Source organism: Camellia sinensis, chromosome 4 (genome assembly GCF_055761805.1).
Source record: "Camellia sinensis isolate YWXY chromosome 4, ASM5576180v1, whole genome shotgun sequence".
Classification (NCBI taxonomy): Eukaryota; Viridiplantae; Streptophyta; class Magnoliopsida; order Ericales; family Theaceae; genus Camellia; species Camellia sinensis.
In genome coordinates, this window is record NC_138964.1 from 85,415,175 (window position 1) to 85,436,218 (window position 21,044).

The window sequence follows — 21,044 nt, forward strand, 5'->3', positions numbered from 1 at the left end:
CAAGTCTTCCCACATAGGGGAGGTCGAACTCATATATCTGTATAACGTGGCGAGGCCGGCTCCACCCCAGTCATAAAAATTAACTCGATGAAGGATCACCAGGGCACTCAACAAATGCAGGCCTACGGTGTTCCATCTGTTCGAAAACAAGGTGGTACCGAAGATGAACATCAAGAAGCCCCTGATATAATACTCGATCTCCTCTATTGTCTTGGGCTCGGTCCTTTTGAATCGCTCGGCAAACCAAGTGTATCTGACCATCTCTGTCCGATATATAAGTAGGTGTGCTCCTAGCAGCTCAAACCAAGCCGCCTCCGACTCCTCCATATTTGCATCAAGAGGGATCGAATTACCCCCTGCCTCTAAGCCAGTGATCATGGTAAAGTCATTGGGAGTCATCGTCATCTCCCCTGTGGTGGAAAAGTGGAAGGAGTTGGTGGTGTTCTACCACCTCTCCACCAGTGCTCCTAAGAGAGGATAGCTCACGGTGATCCGTGTCAGGCCAGAGCAGAATAGGCCAAATCTAGCCTCCTCTTCGATGTCACAAACTCCAGCAGGGAGCTCGTCGAACCAATCGCGAGCAGTCGTAGCACCGTACCCTCTGAAGGCACGATCCTCGCCCTGTGGCAAAGAACAGTTGGATCAGATAAGGCAGTGCATGGAATGCAGTCAAATACAAGGCAGTGAAAGAAATGCAAGTAAAGAAATGCAAGAATGCATAAAAATAGAGTTCAAACCTGAACGATAATAGTTGACAGGTGGGAAGCTGTCTCCCTCAGCAAGAGGTCCTCTGGCGTGCCACGAGCAAACTTAGTGAAGTGTCTGATGCCTTCGGAGGCAGGCAAGATATGTGTCTAAGGGTGATATCTCTCCAGGTCGAAAGGTCGTACCCTTAGCGGTAGCGGCTCTAGCTTGGCCTTTGGCCTGAACTCTGCCTCAAGGTCGGCCTCAAGGTCAGTTGCTGGCTCCTCTACCTTGGAAGCAGGTGGAACTACTGGGGGAGTCTCGGGAGGAGCCCCATCTTGAGGAATCTCATCCGCCATCTGAAAATATGTGCGAAATGGGTGCGAAGTAGAAGAAAAAGGTTTATACTTGGAAAAAGTCAACCCTAGGAGAGAGAAAATGGAGGAAAAAGTAAAGGCCAGGAAAAGTGCACAAGACTCGAGAGAAACTCGAGGGGAATAAGCATAGAATGGTGGAAATGAAGAAAGAAGCACCAAAATCAAATTTCAATCAGTTCAAAGCGAAGGAAACAAAGAGAGTTTAGCTAATCCACTTCATATGGGGTGTTGGAAAACGCGTAGAAGGGGAAAATCTAGAGAGAATGAGTGTCTAAAGAGAGAGGGGGAAAGATTTTGGACATGGGGTTGTAAGGAAATGAGCCCCAGTTACTCATAAAGACTCGAGGCTAAATGACTAAAAAGCCCCGAATCTGCCATCGTTGGTCCGCAGGTGGCCGGCAAGGCCCACTGATGGCTGGCAAGGCTCACCAGTGGCCGGTACCTAGCTGGCGGCCTTTCCTTGTGGCTGACAGGTGGCCGGCGGCTTCCCTTGGGGTTCTGATGATGTTTTGTGTCCTTGGTTTTCAATAATTGAAGTGATTGTTCACGGTTTGGTTCAGATTGTCTCTATGGAAGCTCAAAACTATGTTTTCGGTGCGCAATGTTCGTCACTTGTCAACATGAATGAGGTGTTTCCTTTAAAGATATTGTAACTTTTCTGAGAGGTAAATCGGAAGTTGCTACTGAATTTGATTTCGTCAAATTATGCTTTCGAATCTTGCATAGAATATGCATTTCTTATTCGTTGTGGCATAGAACATGCATTTCACTTTGTGGCATAGAACATGCATTTCACATATGTTGTCGCGTAGAATATGCATTTCATGCATATTGCATCATGTTATGAATCACGCATAGAATATGTTCTCACTCTCGTTTCATGCATAGAATATGCTTTTTCTTTTGTATCATGCATAGAAAATGCCATTGTATCTCAGTTGTTTGTTTTGCATAAAACTTGCATTCTTACTGTGTTACACTTGTTAAGCTTCTTGTTCATTCATGCACGATATTGTATGTACGGTTCATTCATGCACATATTGTATGTACGTTTCATTCAGAGGAGTTCCAGTTAATATCATTTGTGCCACATTTGGATCGTTCTGATCCCATCTTCTTTTTCACTTTGGTTAAAAACATTCAGGTGTGTCTCAGTGTTCACACCACCTTTCGGTTAAAAACATTCGGGTGCGTCCCGGTGTTCACACCACCCTTCCTCCTCTCGCATGAGACGCGTTAGGAACCCCCGGTTAAAAACATTTGGGTGCATCCCAGTGTTCACACCATCCCTCCTCCTCTTGCGTGAAACGCATTAGGATCACTTCAGTTAAAAACATTCGGGTGCATCCGGTGTTCACACCACCTTTCGGCTAAAAAACATTCGAGTGCCTCCCGATGTTCACACCCTCTCTTTCCTTCTTACATGTACAACGCATTGGGATCTTGGTTGAAACCCCGAGCGCACCCATTGGTTATGTCGCCCTTCGCCCTTCCTACGCATCGCGTATTTAAGCTTGCATAATTTTCTTACATCCGTTCTGTATGAAATGTCGTTTGGCTCGTGTTTCTTGCGTGTGACGCATGGTTTCCTTTTTGTGATTGAAATTGCTGTACCTTGTTACAGTTTGTTTAAATGTGGCATTTTCTTTGCATAGCATTTGCATTTAAATGTTTCATTGCATAGCCTCATTGCATGATTATAAGTTATGTTCTTGCATCATACATGTCATTTGCATTTCGTCCTAGAACTACTCTGGTTTGATTCTTTGAAAAGGGATACATAGGAAGTCTATGGGCGCAACCATTTATTTTTTGTCTTGATTCTTTGCCCAAGTCTTACGGCCTTGTCAAAATGGGTTGTTTCTGGGCTTTGACATTCACTCACGTCATTTCATGACTCCGAGTTCTGTCAAAGAGGGGCAACTGTAGACATCCCATTTTTCACGGCCCTTTATGACTTAGATGTCCTTGCAGCTACATCCGATGATGAGTCTATTTTCTTGCTGAGCGCTCGAAGTCCTAAGCAGAAGCCTTTCAAATCCTACATCTATTTTGTATCATTTTTGGAACAAGCCTTTATCTTTCCAGCCTGCAATCTTTGGTGGCCTGCCGGCTTTCCCTGGAGGCTGTCGGCCATCATTTCTTGTCTTCTGGCCATTGATGTGCCTTGCTAGCCATCATTGATGGTCGGCCGGCCACCAGTGTTTTCTGTAGATATTTTATGCCAACTGTTTGCACAAATGCATGCATCTGTCCACACGTGGAGGGATGGATCTCCATGTGTAGATTTCATATTTTCTATATATAGGGACCCCAGCTCTCATGTTTGGAGGTTAGAAAATTTTAGACTAAAAAATTTTCCTCGCTCTCTACAAATTCTCTACACTTTTGCCTACAATTTCTACACTCTTGCCTATACACCCTTAACCAAATCCTCTCATCTCTGAGCTGAGGTGTTCTTAAGCTTGGTTTGAGCTCTAGAAGGTGTGTTTGCTTGGAATTGTTGGTTGGAATTACACCTCTTCAAGAGGTATAATGCTAGCTTGGTTACCTTGCTTTGCATACTTGTATTACTATCTTCTTTTTTTTCCCCACTATTTTGGGCTGTTTCTAAGCTATGAAAACTTTATTTTTATGGGTTGAAATTGGTGTTTTTGGCCATTTGAGGTTAGGGGGTAGTTCATCTCTCTTTATTCCTTGTTGTTAAGGCCATTTCACCTTTGCTTCCCATTTTCAAACTATCTTTTTTTGGGCCTTTAAACACTAAATTTTAGAGTATTTTCAGTGGTAAGAATCATGTTTTGAAGTCCAAATTTAGAGGGGTTAACCTCCCCTCCTTGTGTCTTGTTTGCTAGCCTAGTTGGTTCCATGCTTTAGCTTATTTTTTTAGCATGTTGTAGCTTAATTCCAGCATGTTTTAGCCTCTGATTTAGGCTGTTTTAACTTTATTTTGGGTTGGTTGTTGCATTTGAGTCTTGTTTTGCATGCTTGTAGTGTAGTAGTCCTCACAAGTTTGGTGTTTTAGGCCTCTGTACATCACTTGTTTGAATTGATTGCATGTTTTTAGAGGTTTTCATACTTAAATTCAGCACTAATAATCTTTGCAACCTCCCTCCTTTCTTGGCTTTTCATTTTGCTTTGAAAGTGGTTTCAAGTTATTTGTGTGCCTAAGTGTGAAATTGAGGTTTCATACTTAATGGTTTAATACCAATGGTATGATGCTTCTTTTATAACCAAAGCAACTTGTGTCTTGAGCCTTCTTTCCATTAGAGGACTTTAACTCACCTTTTGGACTTAATTGGATTAATGGATGGCTGGTAGAGTAAAATGAATAACTAAAACTTGGGACTAAAAGTGATCAAGATAATAACTTGGTGTGTTCAATCGGACGTTAATTGAACACATGGAACTTGGACCATTTCATACTTGCTAGTGACGAAATGATCCAAGTCTCCAAGGTCAACTTCTTTCCTTGATCTTTCATGAAAGGGAGGATGTTTGTGTCTCATTTTGCATTTAGTGAACTTGCATATCATGAATCACAAGCCATCATGCAATGAAATTGCTTGAGTTGGTGTTTGTGGCTTAAGTTTAAATTTCCTTGGATTTGTTCATGAAAATGAGGGGTGAGTTGTACAAACAATCTGTGAGAATACCTTCTTTTTACTCTGTTTGTCCTCTAGTGCAGCAAGATGAACCAGTGTATTAGTGGGTGACAGGCCACTATCCATGGCCGGTAGGTGGCCGGCAGAGCACCATTGATAGCCGACAGGCCACTTCCATGGCCGACAGGTGGCCGGCAAGCTTTACCAGTGGCCGGCTGGCCATTAATGTAAACCTTAGCAGAGTATTGGTAAGGTGAATCAAAATTGTTCTGGAAGTGTTCAATTGTGTAAACAGAGGCTTTCGAGAGCAAAGTGAAGGTCTTTTCGGGTGGAAACTAAGCATGCACATACATATCTTTTATTTCCTGAGGTGGAACAGCAAATTAGCTTAGTTTAATTACTTATTTAAATTATTAGTTGCAATTGTTTTGTAATTATTTAATTAGTTAGTTGGCTAATTAATTCATTTGTTGTTGTAATAATTAGTTAATTAGTTTAGCTAGTTATTTATTTTGGCTTGTAATAATTAACTTAATTAGTTCAGCCTAATTAGCTTGGCCTAATTAGCTTAGCTTAGCTTTACTCATTCGGATTCTCCTTTGTGAGAGCGTGATGTAATAATGTATATGTTTTTCAACCCCACGTCTTCCTTCCTTTTACATAACCGCTTTTGATGGTTAGTTTAGGAGCATCACATTTCAATTAGCATATCGCATGTTTGCATCCAATCAATTATTTTGCATGCACCGAGGTTCGGCGCATCATTCAAACTGCATTGTTGTTTAAATACATTCGATGAATACGTGTTTAAAATGCATACTATCAAATTGTTGCAAATAACATGCTATTTTAGTAGCCGAGGCTATTAACTGCATATTGCATGGGTTGCATTAGCCATTTGGCATAGTTAGGAACATGTATTTTTCTAACTCGTATCTTTTTGGCTTGGAGTACTAGGTGAGTTTTTAACGGTTTAGCATACTTGCATGAGCCTGAGTGATTGCCATGCCTAGCATGCTTACCATGAGGCTAAATGCTTATTTGTTAAACTGTTTGAGTGCCTGTAGATGAAGGCTTGTTGCTTGAATTGGAACGATTCAACGAATATACTTTTTAAGCCCACTTTGTTGAGTGGCAAATCAGCTTTAAGCCCGCTTGAGGCAGCAAATTCAAACCCTTTTCCCAAAACAAACATGAAATTGAATTGTTCGAATTCAGGCAAAACTAGTCTATACTTGCTTGTGCGCATCACATAGTAATGCTAGCTTAATAATCGGAAAAAGATCACATAATTTACATAAAAATCACATCATGATTAGTAGAGGCCGATCTTTGGTCGGGCGAGCGGGGGTACTCAATTCATGACCTTCCCCTCTCGTACCTAAGTTCTCGAGCCGAAGTAACTTTGGTAATGACAGACACGTGGCCTTTGGCACGAGTCATGGGTTTCCTAAATTTTTCCAAAATAAAATATTTAGGTGGCGACTCTGTATCTGGCAAAACAGTCCTATTTTGGCATTTTTTTTGATTCAAAATCAATTTTCCAAAAGATTGTTGGATTTGGACTCTTTGGTGTTTATCAATTTCACATTGAATTTGTCAAATTAGATTTAGAACCGCGAAAGTCCAAACTATAGGGCTTTCTTTCAAACCTTCCGAAAGGGGGCGCGAAAAAGCCGAGCTACACAAACAAGTGCTAATCTCATGTTTTGAGGGGTTACAAACCATTGAAAAACAACACTCTTGAAGCATATATCTTCTAGAACCATTGAAGCACAATTTGTATAATATTATTTTGGAAACTTTGAATAACAAAATGAGTTCAAAATATTTGTTAATAATCAAAATCAATAAGAATTTAAATTTGAATAATCTTGGAACTAGCAAATCGCTAAGTTGGAGAAGATGCTCAAGAAATCTCAAGGCTTCAATTCCATCTCGGACATTGAAGACAGTTATACCGAGGCCTCTGTAAGATTTCCAGAGAAGTTCAAAATGCCGGACATCGACAGATTTGATGGAAGTAGAGACCCTATCGTCTACGTCCGTCTCTTCTCGGATGTCTTGAACCAATGGGATTGACGCGGGCTCAGAAATTGTCATTATTCGGAAGGACTTTATCTGAAGTGGCAACCACCTAGTATGCCAAACTGGAAGACTCGACTAAGCAGAACTGGGAAGAACTATCTGAGGGATTTGTTAATCAATATTCCTACAATACTTAGATAGAGGTAACGATTAGTGAGCTCGAGGCAACCTCTCAAAATCCTAAGGAACCCTTTATCGACTTCGTTGCAAGATGGAGGGCAAAGGTAGCTCGAATGACAAATAGGCCTTCAGAGAGAGAATAGGTTCGGTTGGTAGTTCAGAACCTTGAATCGGACATGTTACAGAGGATGATAGTCGCGCCACTATCTACTTTCACTGCTTTACATGAATTGGGAGTTCAAATTGTGAGAGCTTTTAAGAAGGGAATTATCCAGAGAACAAGTGAACCGGCAAAGAGGCTGTTTACTAGGGGTACCAATGCTAGCAATAACACTATTCCTAGGCTTGCTGAGATAAGTACTGTCACCACCACAACCAAGATAGCTGATCCATTCGGTGGTCCAACCTCACAACCCATCGGCCTAGCCCAAAACAAATTTAGATCCTTCACCCCCTTCATATGAGTCCAACCCATGCTCTCAAACTTCTAACAAAAAAAGGCATATTAAGCCGCTTGACCCTCGACCTATCCTTCACCCACTCCCAGCCAAACACGACCCCCTCCAATATTATGTCTTCACCAACAGCATGGTCACCCTATTGACTATTGCTTTCGCCTTCGTCATGAGATCCAAGATCTTATCGATAATAAGATCATAGCTCTACCCTTAAAGCCTAATGTGACCATCAATCCACTCCCCCTCCACAACCAAGTCCCCCCATCCAAAAATATCAACCTCATCTATACACTACTGCCCACCTTCAACCCCAGCATATATATCACCCCATCCCATTTGCCTAAACTCGAGGTGGTTATTCTTGAAGGCACAGACTTGTGCATGATAGATATAACACCTGAAACCCAACCAAAGCCTGTGGTGGCGGTAGTTGAAGAAATGGGAAATTCACTTAAAAAAGGGTTGTCTGATACCCAGATTATAGAGAAGGGTCCATCACCAATAGAAGAGTATGATCCCAATTAGTATATTGTGGCTTCTGGCCAACCAAAGCCAGCAATCATACTACCAGACTCACTTTGCACCAGTGCAGTTGCAGAGAATGGGCTTGGACAAAGTCTTGATGACTGGCCTGAACAAGGTCTTGATGACTTAGCAAAAATAGTGGAAGACTTAGAGAACCTCTATTTCTTTGAGGAAGAGGATGTGGAAAGTATGATGATCGGATGGTGGGATCCAAACCAGCTTGAATCTAGCCATGGGTGGTTAAGTAATGAAGAGGAATCTAACACAAAGAAACAGAAAAAAAAAATCCGAAAGAAGAGAAAATTGATAGGAATAGCAAGTCTAAGGACATGACTATCGCCAAAAGGGAATGAGTGCAGGAACAATATAAAAAAGAGAGAATGGAAGAAATACAAAGATCAAAACTAGCCTGGAAGGAGGTGAAAGGGGAAAAAAAAGAGGATGTTGAGTCAGGGGAGAGCAATGTCAAAATTGAAGAAAAGCTTGGTCAACCATGGAGGAAGATCGTATCAACTTTGTTCGGGGATGTCACAAATGATAAATCCATGCTAATCACATGATTATCCTGTCGTCAAAACTTTACAACATAACCATGGCCTTTCTCAGTTTGGCGAATTGACGTCATTGGAGCAATCTTGCCAAAAGGTTCAAATGGACATGAGTTCATTTTAGTGGCGATCGACTATTTTAAAAAGTGGGTAGAAGCACAGTCGTATTCTGTATTGTACCTTGACTTTTTCGCACCCGCTTTTGGAAGTTCAAAAGAAGCCCTGCAGTTCAGACTCCTACGGTTCTGAATCTAATCTCACAAGTGCAATGTGAAATTGATAAACACCAAAGAGTCCAAATCCGACAAATCTTTTGAAAAATAGATTTTGAATCAAATTGCCAAAAATGGACTGCTTTGCCAGATAAAAAGTCGCCACCTAAATATTATATTTTTCAAAAATTTAGGAAACCTATGACTCGTGCCAAAGGCCACGTGTCTGTCATCACCAAGATTGTCTTGGTTAAAGAACTTAGGTACGAGAGGGGAAGGCCATGAATTGAGCACCCCCACTTGCCCAATCAAAGATCGGTCTCTACTAATCATGATATGATTTTTATCAACATTATATGCTCTTATTCTGGTTTATTAGGCTAGCATTACTATGTGATCCGTGCACAAACAAGTATAGACTAAATTTGCAAGAATTGGAACATTTCAAATCATGTTTGTTTTGCAAAATTGTTTGATTTTGCCACTTGACAAAGTGGGCTTAAACGTACATTCATCGAATCATTCCCATTCAAGGAACAAGCCTTCATCCATAGGCATTCAAGCAGTTTCACAAGTAAGCATTTAGCCTTATGGCAACGTTAACATTCATGCAAGTATGCTGAAGCACTAAGAATCACCTAGTACTCCAAGCCAAGATAAAACAAAAAAAAGTTGGAAAAATATGCATGATCCTAACTTATGCAGATGTGTAATGCAACACATGCGATATGCAATTTAAATAGGCTCGGCTACTAAACATGGCGTATGAAACAATTTGATGACATGCGTTCTAAGCACATATTCAAAGAAGTATATCAAAATGACAATACAACTAGAATGATGAACCGAGCCTTGGTGCACTCAATACAAATGAATGGATACAAGCATGCGATATGCTAATTGAAACGTGATGTCCCTAATCTAACCATCATAAGCAGGTAAATAAAAAGGAGAAAGACGTGGGGTTGAAAGACATACACATTATTACATCAATATGCCCTCACGAAGGACAGTCCGAATAAATGATGCTAACTAGCTAACTAAGCTAAGCTAATTATTACAAACCAAAATGAATAACTAGCTAAACTAATTTAACTAATTAGTACAACAATAAATAAATTAACTAACAATTCTAGTTAACTAATTAAATAATTACATCATAACTAGCTAACTACCTAACTAATTAAAGAATGACAACACAATTGCAATTAATAATTAAACTAAGCAATTAGCTTATTCGCCTCAGGAAACGAGGGATGTGCATGCGCATGCTCGGTTTCCGCCCGAAAAGACCACTATTTTGCTTCCGAATGCCTTTGTTTGCACAGTTGAACACTAGCACTGCTTGCTACTCTGCTCTGCCTTACCAACACTTTGCTGAATTTTGCATCAATGGCTGGCCAGTCCCTAGTAAAGGTTGCCGGCCACCAGCCGGCCATGGTTGAAGGGTGCCAGCCATGGATGGTGGTCTACCGGCCATGGAAAGTGGCCTGTGGGCCATTGATGCACACGTTCATCTTGCTACAATAGAGGACAAACAAAGCATATACACGGTATTTCAAGGGTTTGTTTGCACAACCTACCCCTCCTCTTCATGGGAAAATCAAAGGAGTAGTAAGCTTTGGTTGACAAACCACCAATGGATGCAATTTCATTGTATGATGGCTGGTGAAACCAAATATGCAAGGTCAATAAATGCAAAACAAGACACAAAACTCCTCCCTTTCATGAAGGATCAAGGGAAGAAGTTGACCTTGGAGACTTGAATCACTTCATCACTAGCAAGTATGATATGGTTCAAACTTCCATATGTTCAATTAACGTCCGATTGAACACAAGAAGTTATTATCTTGTTCACTTTTAGTCCCAAGTTTTAGTTACTCATTTTAATTTACCAACCATTCTTTAATCCAATTAAGTCCCAAGATGAATTAAAGTCCTTTAATGGAAAGAGGGCTAAAAACACAAGTTGCTTTGGATATGAAAGAAGCATCATACTATTGGTAATGAACCCCAAAAGGGATTAAACCATTAAGTATGAAACCTCAATTTCATGCTTTGGCAAGCAAGTGACTTGAAATCACTTTCAAAGAAAAATAAAAGCCAAGAATGGAGGGAGGTTGCAGAGATTATTTGTGCTGACATTAAGTGAGAAAAGCACTAAAAACATGCAATCAACTCAAACACCAAGCTTGTGAGGACACTTACACTACAAGCATGTAATACAAGACTCAAATGACTGAACCAACACAAAATAGAGTTAAAACAGTCCAAATTAGAGGCTAAAACATGCTGGAATTAAACTACAAATGGCTAGAAAAATAAGCTAACACATAGAGCTACCTAGGCTAGCAGACAAGACACAAGGAGGGAAGGCTAACCCCTCCAAATTTGGACTTTAAAACATGATTTTCACCACTAAAAATACTCTGAAATTTAGTGTTCAAAAGCCCAAAAAAAGATGGTTTGAAAGTGGGAAACAAAGGTGGAAAGGCCTTACAAACAAGGAATGAAGAAGGGTGAGCCACCCTCTAACCTTAAATAGCATAAAACCACCAATTTAAACCCACAAAAATAGAGTTTTTTGTATCCCCAAAACAGCCACAAAATAGTGGGAAAAGATAGAAAAACAAATATGCAGAGCAAGCTAACAAGGCAAGTATTATACCTCTTGAAGCAAAGATTAATTTTAAGAAAAAATTCAAGCCAAAACCAACTTCATGAGCTCCAAGAAGGCTTCAAGGAACCTTAGTCCAAAGGTGATCAAATTTGATTTAGGAGGTGTAGACAAAATTGTAGTGTATGTAGGCTAAAGTGCAGAGAATTTGTAGGGAGGGGAAAATTTTTCAGTTCAAAATTTTCTAACCTTGCTACAAGAGAGAGGGGGTCTCTATATATAGAAAATATGAAATTTCCTCAAGGAGATCTAGCCCTACACGTGGGTGAAGATGGATGCATCAGTACAAACAGCTGGCACAGCTAGCATAAAATATCTGCAAAATACACTGGTGGCCAGCAGCCCAAAAATGATGGCCGGTAGCCTCTAGGGATAGCCAGCAGGCCACCAAAGGTTGCAGGCTGGAAGTAGGGTTTGAAAGGCTCAAAGTTATGGCATTCCACTGAGGACTTTGAACACTTGGTAAGCAAACAAACTCATCATCGGGTGTTCATGCAAGGATGTCCAAGTCATAAGGGCCGTAAAAAATGGGGTGTCTGCATGTATTGAAAATGTCACATGTGGCCAAGTTCATCAGGAATAACATCATCTACAGGTATGGGGTGCCAAATGAGATAATATCAGACAATGGCTCACACTTCAAAAGGGAGGTGGTGGATTTGCTTGAGAAATACAATGTGGCTTTTCACAAGTCATCAACATATAGGCCACAGACCAATGAAGCCATTGAAGCTACAAACAAGAATATCAAGAACATTCTGCGAAAGATGGTGGAAACCTACAAGGACTGGCCAGATAAACTACCTTTTGCACTCTAGGGTTATAGAATGTCAATTTGAACATCTACAAAGGCAACCCCCTACTCTTTGGTATATGGGACGGAAGCTGGTTTCCCGATCGAAATTGAGGTACCGTCGCTAAAAATTATGACTGAGTGTCAGATAACAGATGCGGATTGATAGCAGAATAGGTTTGAAGAATTGATGTTGTTTGATAAAAGTTGGTTGAAGGTGTTGTATCACATCCAGGGATATCAACGCAGGATTGCTAAGACCTTCAACAAGAAAGTCAAATCCAGAAATCTCAAAAGAAGAGATATGGTGCTCAAAGACAACAGAGCCCCCATCCATGACCCTAGGGGCAAGTTTCGACCCAATTGGATTGGTCCCTTCCTTAGATGCATCGCAATACACAGTGTACCCCACTTCTCGTTCTGGGATGATCAAAATTGGCGCAGTAGTTAATCTTTTCTTTAGCTGTCAGAAGGATTTTTTGCAAGCATCATCCCATTCATAGTTTACTCCTTTTTGCGTCAAACGAGTCATTGGTCTCGCTAGTTTGGAGAAATCTTGAATGAACCTTTGGTAGTAACTAGTTAATCCCAAGAAACTGTGAATTTCTGACATAGTTTTTGGTTGTCTCCAATCTAAGACTGCTTCTACGTTGGTTGGATCGACCGCAATCCCAGTCTCAGACACTACATGTCCTAAGAATTTCACTACTTTTAACCAGAACTCGCATTTGCTTGCCTTGGCATACAACGAATTGTCTCTAAGAACTTGAAGAACAATCCTTAAATGTTGCTTACGCTCTTCCTAAAACCTTGAATATACCAAAATATCATCAATGAACACCACTACAAACTGGTCAATATATGGTGTGAAGATTTTGTTCAGTAGGCTCATAGATACTGCAGGTGCATTGGTTAGTTCGAAGCGCATTACTACAAACTCGTAGTGACTATATCTAGTTCGAAAGGCAGTCTTTGGTATATCCTCATCCTTGACTCATAGTTGATGGTAACCCAACTTGAGATCGATCTTTGAATAATACTTTGAGCCTCTAAGTCGCTCAAAAAGATTATCAATCATTGGGAGCGGGTATCGGTTCCTGATCGTGACTTGGTTGAGTTGACGGTAGTTGATGCATAATCTTAACGACATCCTTCTTTTTAGCAAAAAGAACGAGCGGTCCCCACGGTGAAGTACTTGGCCTAATAAATCCTTTTTCGAGCAACTCCTACAGCTGTGTCTTTAAATCTTGTAGTTTTGCTGGTGCCATATGATATGGGGCCATAGATATTGGAGTAGTTCCAGGTTGTGGCTCAATACTAAAGTCTATGTCCCTAGTTGGTGCCAATCCCAGTAATTCCTTAGGAAATACATTTGCATATTCACATACTATTTGCGGGAGTTCTAATTCTGTTCGGTCCTCCTCATTTAAATCAAAGTTGCTACCATACCTGCAAGTTGATCGTGCCACTATGTCCTACATTTCGTTGAAGTTAGGGAATCTTGCTTATCCCCCTTAAACTGGAGGCATGTTCTATCAAGCGCGTGAGCCACTACATTCTTTTGATGGCAGTCGGTCACCGCTTAATGGGTGGACAACCAGTCCATGCCCAAAATGATATCAAAGTCCAACATCTCCATGACACTAAGGTTGTAAGTCAGGTGTAGGTTTGAGACTCCTATCTTACAATCCTTACAGATCAACCCTATCCGAACACACCCTCTCATAGGTGATATTACAATTGAGGTAGTTTCTAAGGGTTCACATACAAGTTCTAATGACTTAACACAAGCAGAGGATATAAAAGAATGTGATGCACTAGTATCAAATAAAACATGCACCCAAGAACTATATAGTACTAAATTACTTTCAATTACAAATGGGTCCCCCTTCTCTTCTTGCAAGGCAAAGACTCTGCTAGTTGCCACTAGTCGTAGCATTCTAAGTTCCTCCACTCTTTTGGTATTGTTGTCCAGTACATCCTATCTTGTTTAACCAAGGCTTTTATCCACCTACTGCTAAGGCATTTGCTCCGGAACCTCCTCCCTGGTATCCTGATGAAGGGAGTTGGGGACACTTGCTCTTTTTTGTGCCCTAACTGCTGACAATGAAAGCACTGAATTTGTCTTGTCGATTTTGGTTAATAACCTCCTTTCTGGATCTATTGTTGTAGTCGTTGTTGTTGTTGTTGTGGCCATGGCCTTGAGTAGGGCTTCGGAGCCATATTTCCTGTCTAGCTTCTCATGGTCCTACAGATGTCTGACCCCCTTTCCACTTGTTCCAAATTCTCCTAGAATCGGCTACTTCCCTTTCAGATTCTAATGTCGTCTCTAATACCTCAGCATATGAATGGAGCCGTTGTAGTAGAACTCTCCCCCTGATTGTAGGATCCAGCCCCCATTCGAACATCCTTGCTTTTCTCTTCATCATTTGCTACATACCTAGTTGCGTAGCAGGATGACTCTTCAAATTTTGCAGCATATTGGGTTACGGTCATATTCCCTTGCTCCAGGTTTTGGAATTCCTTGACTCGCTCTCGATGAACTATACTTGGAAAATATTTGTTCAAAAATAATTCCTTAAACTAGTTCCATGACATGTTTGTAATGTCACGGGTATTCTTGATTATTTCTCATCAATGATCGGCCTCATCATCTAGCTCGAATACTGCCATGGCTATTCTGTCGTATCTTTAGTTATCTCCATACTGTCCAGCATTTCCTCTATCTATTGAAGCCAATTTTTAGCTACTCTTGAGTCTGGTACTCCTGTGAACTTTGAGGGGCCTTTGTTTTCTGAATTCTTAAAAGAGTCGAGTCCTCTTGTTTTGCCAATTATTCATTAGTTGTCCTAGTTCTTCTAGAATTTGATGCCCAAGATTATTAGGGATATTGGCTCCCGCAGGTACGAGCCCATCCTGATTTCTGGGACAGTTCCGGGCATTGTTGCTAGTCTCTAAGTAGTCTTTAGCTCGCGTATCCACCACTCTGTTTCTAGATTTCCAACTAGAGGTAATATTTCTGCTACACTTGGAATTAAGGTCCAGTTTTCTTAGGATGTGGAAAAATATTAAAACAAGTAATAGTCAACAAATATAGATCAAATCACCACTTCATATATTTATGATAGGCATCAGTACAAAAGGCTTCCAAATTAGAGTTTCATTGAAAAGGTACTACACACACCATAGTCACAAAGTCACTGCATATATCTTAAGGATCCCTATTATAAGTGGATCTTACAAAAGCCTAGTTTACCACCCTTAGATTAACTGTAATAACCCGACCCTCGTATATGCTTTAAGTCTTTAATTATTATGTGCTTGATGCGAAATTCTATGTGAAATTGTGTTTAATTATGTGAACTATATGGTTATGGAATCATATCTGTCGGTTATAAGAAAATCTATTAGAATTGAGATGTTTGGACTAGAAATTGGAAGCCTTAGAGGCGTAATAACCCGAAATTGACTTTACATTTTCAATTAGCATGATTTTTAGGGCATAATATATATTTTCATAAAAATTTGATTTGTAATGAATTAAATTGATTTAATGGGTCTAGTCTTATATAAGCCTGGATATGAGAGACAAGGAGGACTTAGAATCAAAAACATAAGCTTCCTGGAGAAAGAAGAAAGGAGAAGAGAAGAGAGAGAAAAGGGGAATCACCTACGAGCTTGAAGATTTTGAAGGGAATCAAAGATTGGAGATCAAAGTAAGGGTATAACAACTCAAATATCCAAAACTTTCCTCCAATTTATTGTTATTAAGCACGTAAATGAAGCTTTATACTCATCTAAATTAGGGTTTTGACATAAAAGCATCAAGATGCATTGTATTTGTCTAATTTGAGAGTTAGTTCTTGTATTTTGGGTTTGTTTGAGTTAACTTAAGAGGATATCTTCAAGTTGGCAAGTTTTGATCTCTATATGTTTGCCTCTCTTTTGGTTAGATAAAATGAATTATGATCATCAAGTTGCATGAAATTCCTTTTAAATAAGTTATGATCTAGGTGCGTATGAGATTCATGGTTATTATGTTTACAAATAGCAATATTAGAAGGAAATTTGTTTGTTTTTCACCTTAATAATGATCTTGGAAAGTATGATGTTTAGAGTTGTTCGGACTGCTCAAACAGAGCATACGAATGCACGTGCGGGGGCCATGGCCGCACGTGTGGGATGTACAGCCACACATGTGGGGCTCACAGCCACACGTGCAGAAAACAGGGGAGACAGATTGAAGCTTCTGCTACAAAAGCACGTGCGGGCCGCATGTGTGGTGCACCTTCCCGCATGTGCGGTGAAGGACTCCCGTACGTGCAACACATGGAGAAAATTTTTGTCACTTTATTTAGCCTTGTTTGACCCTCTAAAATTATTATTGTGTACGTTTGATCCTTCAGAAGTGCTTACAATTTCTCATAGATTAACGAATTGAACAATTAGTAAAAAGAAAAAGCTAAAGGAAAGTAACTTGTGAGTTGCATGGTATATGTAGGTCACGTGCAGGAGGGAACTGTTACTCGTCCACATCACTGTGAGTAGTAATAGTGTATCAATATATTTATTTTGCAAATTATGCTCATACCTTATCCGCTATGCTTATAAATAATGCATGATACATAAACTATGTTGTTGGACGGACTACCTAACATGATTGAATAATGAGAACAATAGCATACATGATGGGCCCAAGGCCGTTTTGTTTATGTTGGGCCCAAGGCGGTTTTGGATTGTACTGTTGGGCCTAAGGCCGTTCTGTTTATGTTGGGCCTATGGCTGTTCTGTATTGTACTGATGTTGGGCCTAAGGCCATTCTATCGTATGATGTTGGGCCCAAGGCCGCTCTATGTTATGATATTGGGCCAAGGCCATTTGGAAGGAATCATAATTAAGACAAGCACATAACTGGTGAAATTATAATCTTCATATGTTATTCTTAAACACGAGAATCTTACTACATTGCTATTATTCATGAGCCTTGCTCATTTTTTTATATATTGTGTGTGTTATGTAGGTGACCAATCTGGAGGACAACCACAGGTTAACCCCAGAAGCCCTTTTGTTGGATCAGTTTAGTTGAGTCTCCCAATGTGGCCTTTCGCTTTATTTTGGGAAGAATTGCCTGGTGGTATATTTTGTCTAATCCTCTGGATGATAGATCTTATACTTAACTTTCAATTTGCTGCCCGTTTGTGTAGACTTATACATGTAATGGATGCCTATGAACATGCCATGTATTTATGTATGATATGATATGATATGTCAAGATCCGTTCAGGCCCCAATAATGTGTAATACTTAAGAAAACTTGGTTTTGAGGCCTAAGTTCAGGCCAGTCATGTCCAAACTTTTTGGGGCAGGTTTGGGTCGTGACATTAACTCTCATTCCCACACTAGTCAATATCTTCCTCAGGATCCTCATTTGTGAGTTTGTTGCCTAGCCAGGAGACCGGGGTGTATATATTGGTGAAGGGGAAATGTGCTCATATGACACTTCGATTGGAAATGCTAGGGTTATTCCCGGTTGTTGCTCCACCTCTATTGGCTGACAATTGTCCTGCTCAGGATAGTAAGACTCGCCACTCTTAGCTTGCATCGAGTGTCGGTGTGGTGCTTCGTCTGCGAAGGCTCAGTGTATCAGGTGTCCGTCTTCTGATCATCCTACTCTTTATAGACTACGCTCTTTGTTGCGTGACTTAGGTACTACAGGTGGCGTCAAACCAAAGATCTCTTTTGCTCCTTTGTATAGTGAGAGTAGTCTGTCTCCACTTTCTATATCTCCCTAATGATCATTTCTTCAATGAAAAATTCACATCGGTGGTGGCTATAGTAGGTATTGACGGACAGGGCCATCCTACCTTGCATACGAATGATTTCCCATGTGTCGAGGCTAATGTTGCTTGTTTGACGACTTTCTGATGACATCCTATGGTGGAGGGAAATTTTTTAATTGTTGGTCTCTTTTAAATAGATGTAATTGTGTGATAATAAAAATACACTAGTGTACAAAGGTAAGGGATTCTGGAGTTGCGTATCGGGTTACGCAATCTAAGGGTTAAACCTAGGCTCTGATACCAAGCTGTGATGCCCAAAAATCTATACTAAGGGTTGTAGTCAAGCGAAAGTCACAAATAAGTCCTATGGTCAATAACCGGGTAAGATCCCAGATCACCGGAGGAGTCATATTAGCCTTCCTTCTAAGTCCAGCTTTCTTAGAAAGTGCGCCGCCCTTTTGACAGATCTTAAAAGACATTGGCGCAAGGTCTCATAAGTAACATGGGAAAACTATATTGGTTTTTTTTAAAAAAAAGACAAGCATATAATAATAAGAGGATAGATACAAAACATCCTTAGTTACAAAAGTTAGTTCCATCAATATTACATCCAAAAATAAAATTTCAGATGGACTTTACAAAGCAACAAAAATTTTAGCTTGTCTAGGACAACCAAAAGTCTTTGAAAGTTTGTAGCTTGTCGTTTTTTGCTGCAAGATCCTCTTCGACACTTGGCATAATACGCCATGAGCTTTGAATGCCCTGTAAATGCACACACACCCTCTCTTTTTTTCCTAATCTAATACACAATAGCAATTACAACAATAGGGGAAAGGAACATGATATTCAAGTAAATAACAAAGGCTATAAGGTTAGTTGTTAGTAGTCTAGAAATCCCCCAAATAGATTTTATCCTCCCAACCACAAGAATTGGATGCTGATTATTCTGTATGCCTCATCTTTTGCTACTTTGCAAACCTTACCCCAAATGCCTACTAACGGTTACATACCGCGTAATGCCAATTGATGACCTAAACAGATACTATAAAATAGGCTCTTCTGCATTCCCTCACACCAAACCACCTAGGGTCTGAATACAATCGCTTCATTCAAGGGTTTGGAAACAACCACTTGCGCAAGACTTTAACTTTCAAAAGGGAACACGTATCGCTAACCAATTCAATTTGAACATAACTTTATCTTATAACAATACTCATGTGATCTGAACCCCATTAGTCGCCCCATTAAGTTTTCCATTTAGATTAACGTTTTAAGTTAGCTAGCATAAGAAGTAACAAAAGAAAAAAAAAATTGCATAAGTATGAGCATCATTGAAGGACTAAAATAAAAGGTATATAACCATGACATTTTTAATATCATACCAAGACATGATCATATATTAATAAGAAAATTCATGAAGACAAGAGCATAAAAGACCAATGCAAAACTAAATTTCAAGATTTAGTACCATTTAAAGATTAAAATCAAAATGACCATTTCAGATTTTTCCAGAGCCTGGCCTTCCTATGGTTTGTATAGAATTTCGCCTAGTTTTCAAAAAAAAATTTCATAAATGGAATAGCTTTTCTAGATTTTAGTTATTTAAGAAACACTCCAGTGCTGTCCAAATTCGTCGACCGTTACGAAAATCGGATTTTCTTACAAACCACTCACTCTTTTTCAATGAAACCAATTTTCCTTGAAATCTAACTTTCTAACGAAGGTTTTGACATAAAATTGACATATAGGAGATTTTTATACATTGTTCTAGAATTTTTGAAATTTTGCTGTAAAACAGGTTTTTCATGCACAATACTCAAAATAAGAAAATTGGTGAGAAAAAAGGCCCAACTAAGGGAAGTTTTTCACTTCTTTTGTAATGGAAACATACTAAATAATTTATCAATAACTCAAACTTTTGAAGTGATGATATGCCTTTGGAAATAAGGCGCGATATGGGAAAGAAAAGGTAGTTTTGTATCTATTAAGAGGAAATATGAGTAGAAGAAGGATCAAAGCCCAATTCATCAACTTTGAACACATGAACACCATTAAAACACATCTGAAAATATGATTTTTAATCTCTAACAACATGTATTTGAAAAAGGAAATAGAACTAGAGATGGTGATGTGGCTTACTTGAGGCTTGGTTGGTTTGCTAATAAAACCTTCTCTTCCTCTCCTTTCCTCCACCAAACTCACTCTCTTTCCCTCTCTTCCTCTCAGCTGAATATGTGTTTTCTTGTGTGCAAAATGCTAAGGGAGAGGTTGTATTTATATACTAAAATTGGTGCAAAAGGTCCAAAGTACCCATTGGTTGGAAATGGATTGGGTATTTTGGATTTACTTTGAACTTAATAGAATGGTGGATGATTAGATGCCTTAATCATGTTATTTTTTTTATGATCTCGTTAGGCTTTGTTTAGGATGGAACTTGGGGTGGAAACAAAGTTCCATGTCTTGGGGGTACTAACAAACTTTTTTCATGAATCCATGAATTATGTTTGGAAAACTTTTCTATATTTATTTTCCCTAGGGTGTCCGGCCATGTGGGGTGGATTTGAGGGGATTATTTTATTATTTTGTTGTCTACAATTGATGGAAATTTCAAAACATAGTGTATAAAATAGGTTTAAAGGTACAAGTGTGAATATATATATATAATAGTACTAATTTAGGGTCAATTAATAATTTACTAAAAATTTGTGTTTAATTATGTGAATTATATGATTATGAAATTATATATGTCGGTTATGGGAAAATCTATTGGAATTGAGACATTGAGGCTAGAAATTGAAAGCCTTAGAAGTGCGATAACCCGAAATTGACTTTAAATTTATGATTAGCATGATTTTTAGGATGTAATTTGAATTTTTGTAAAAATTTGATTCGTACCGAATTAAATTGAATTATTTAGGCTCAAGACTTAAATAAACCAAATTAGGCTCATAAGTCAAGCCTTAGATGCATATATGAACCTAAAGAAGAGACTTAGTGTAGACACCCATTTTTGACTGACCTTAAGACTCAGACGTCACCGATTGAGCGCTCAGTGATGATGCATATTGTGCTCGTTTTGAGGTTTCAGAGTCTTGGCTGCGAACCTTGCCTCCGAACTTCGGAGCTCTTTTGTGCTTTGCCTCAGTTTGCGAATCAGGTCCTGTTTTCTCCATTTTAT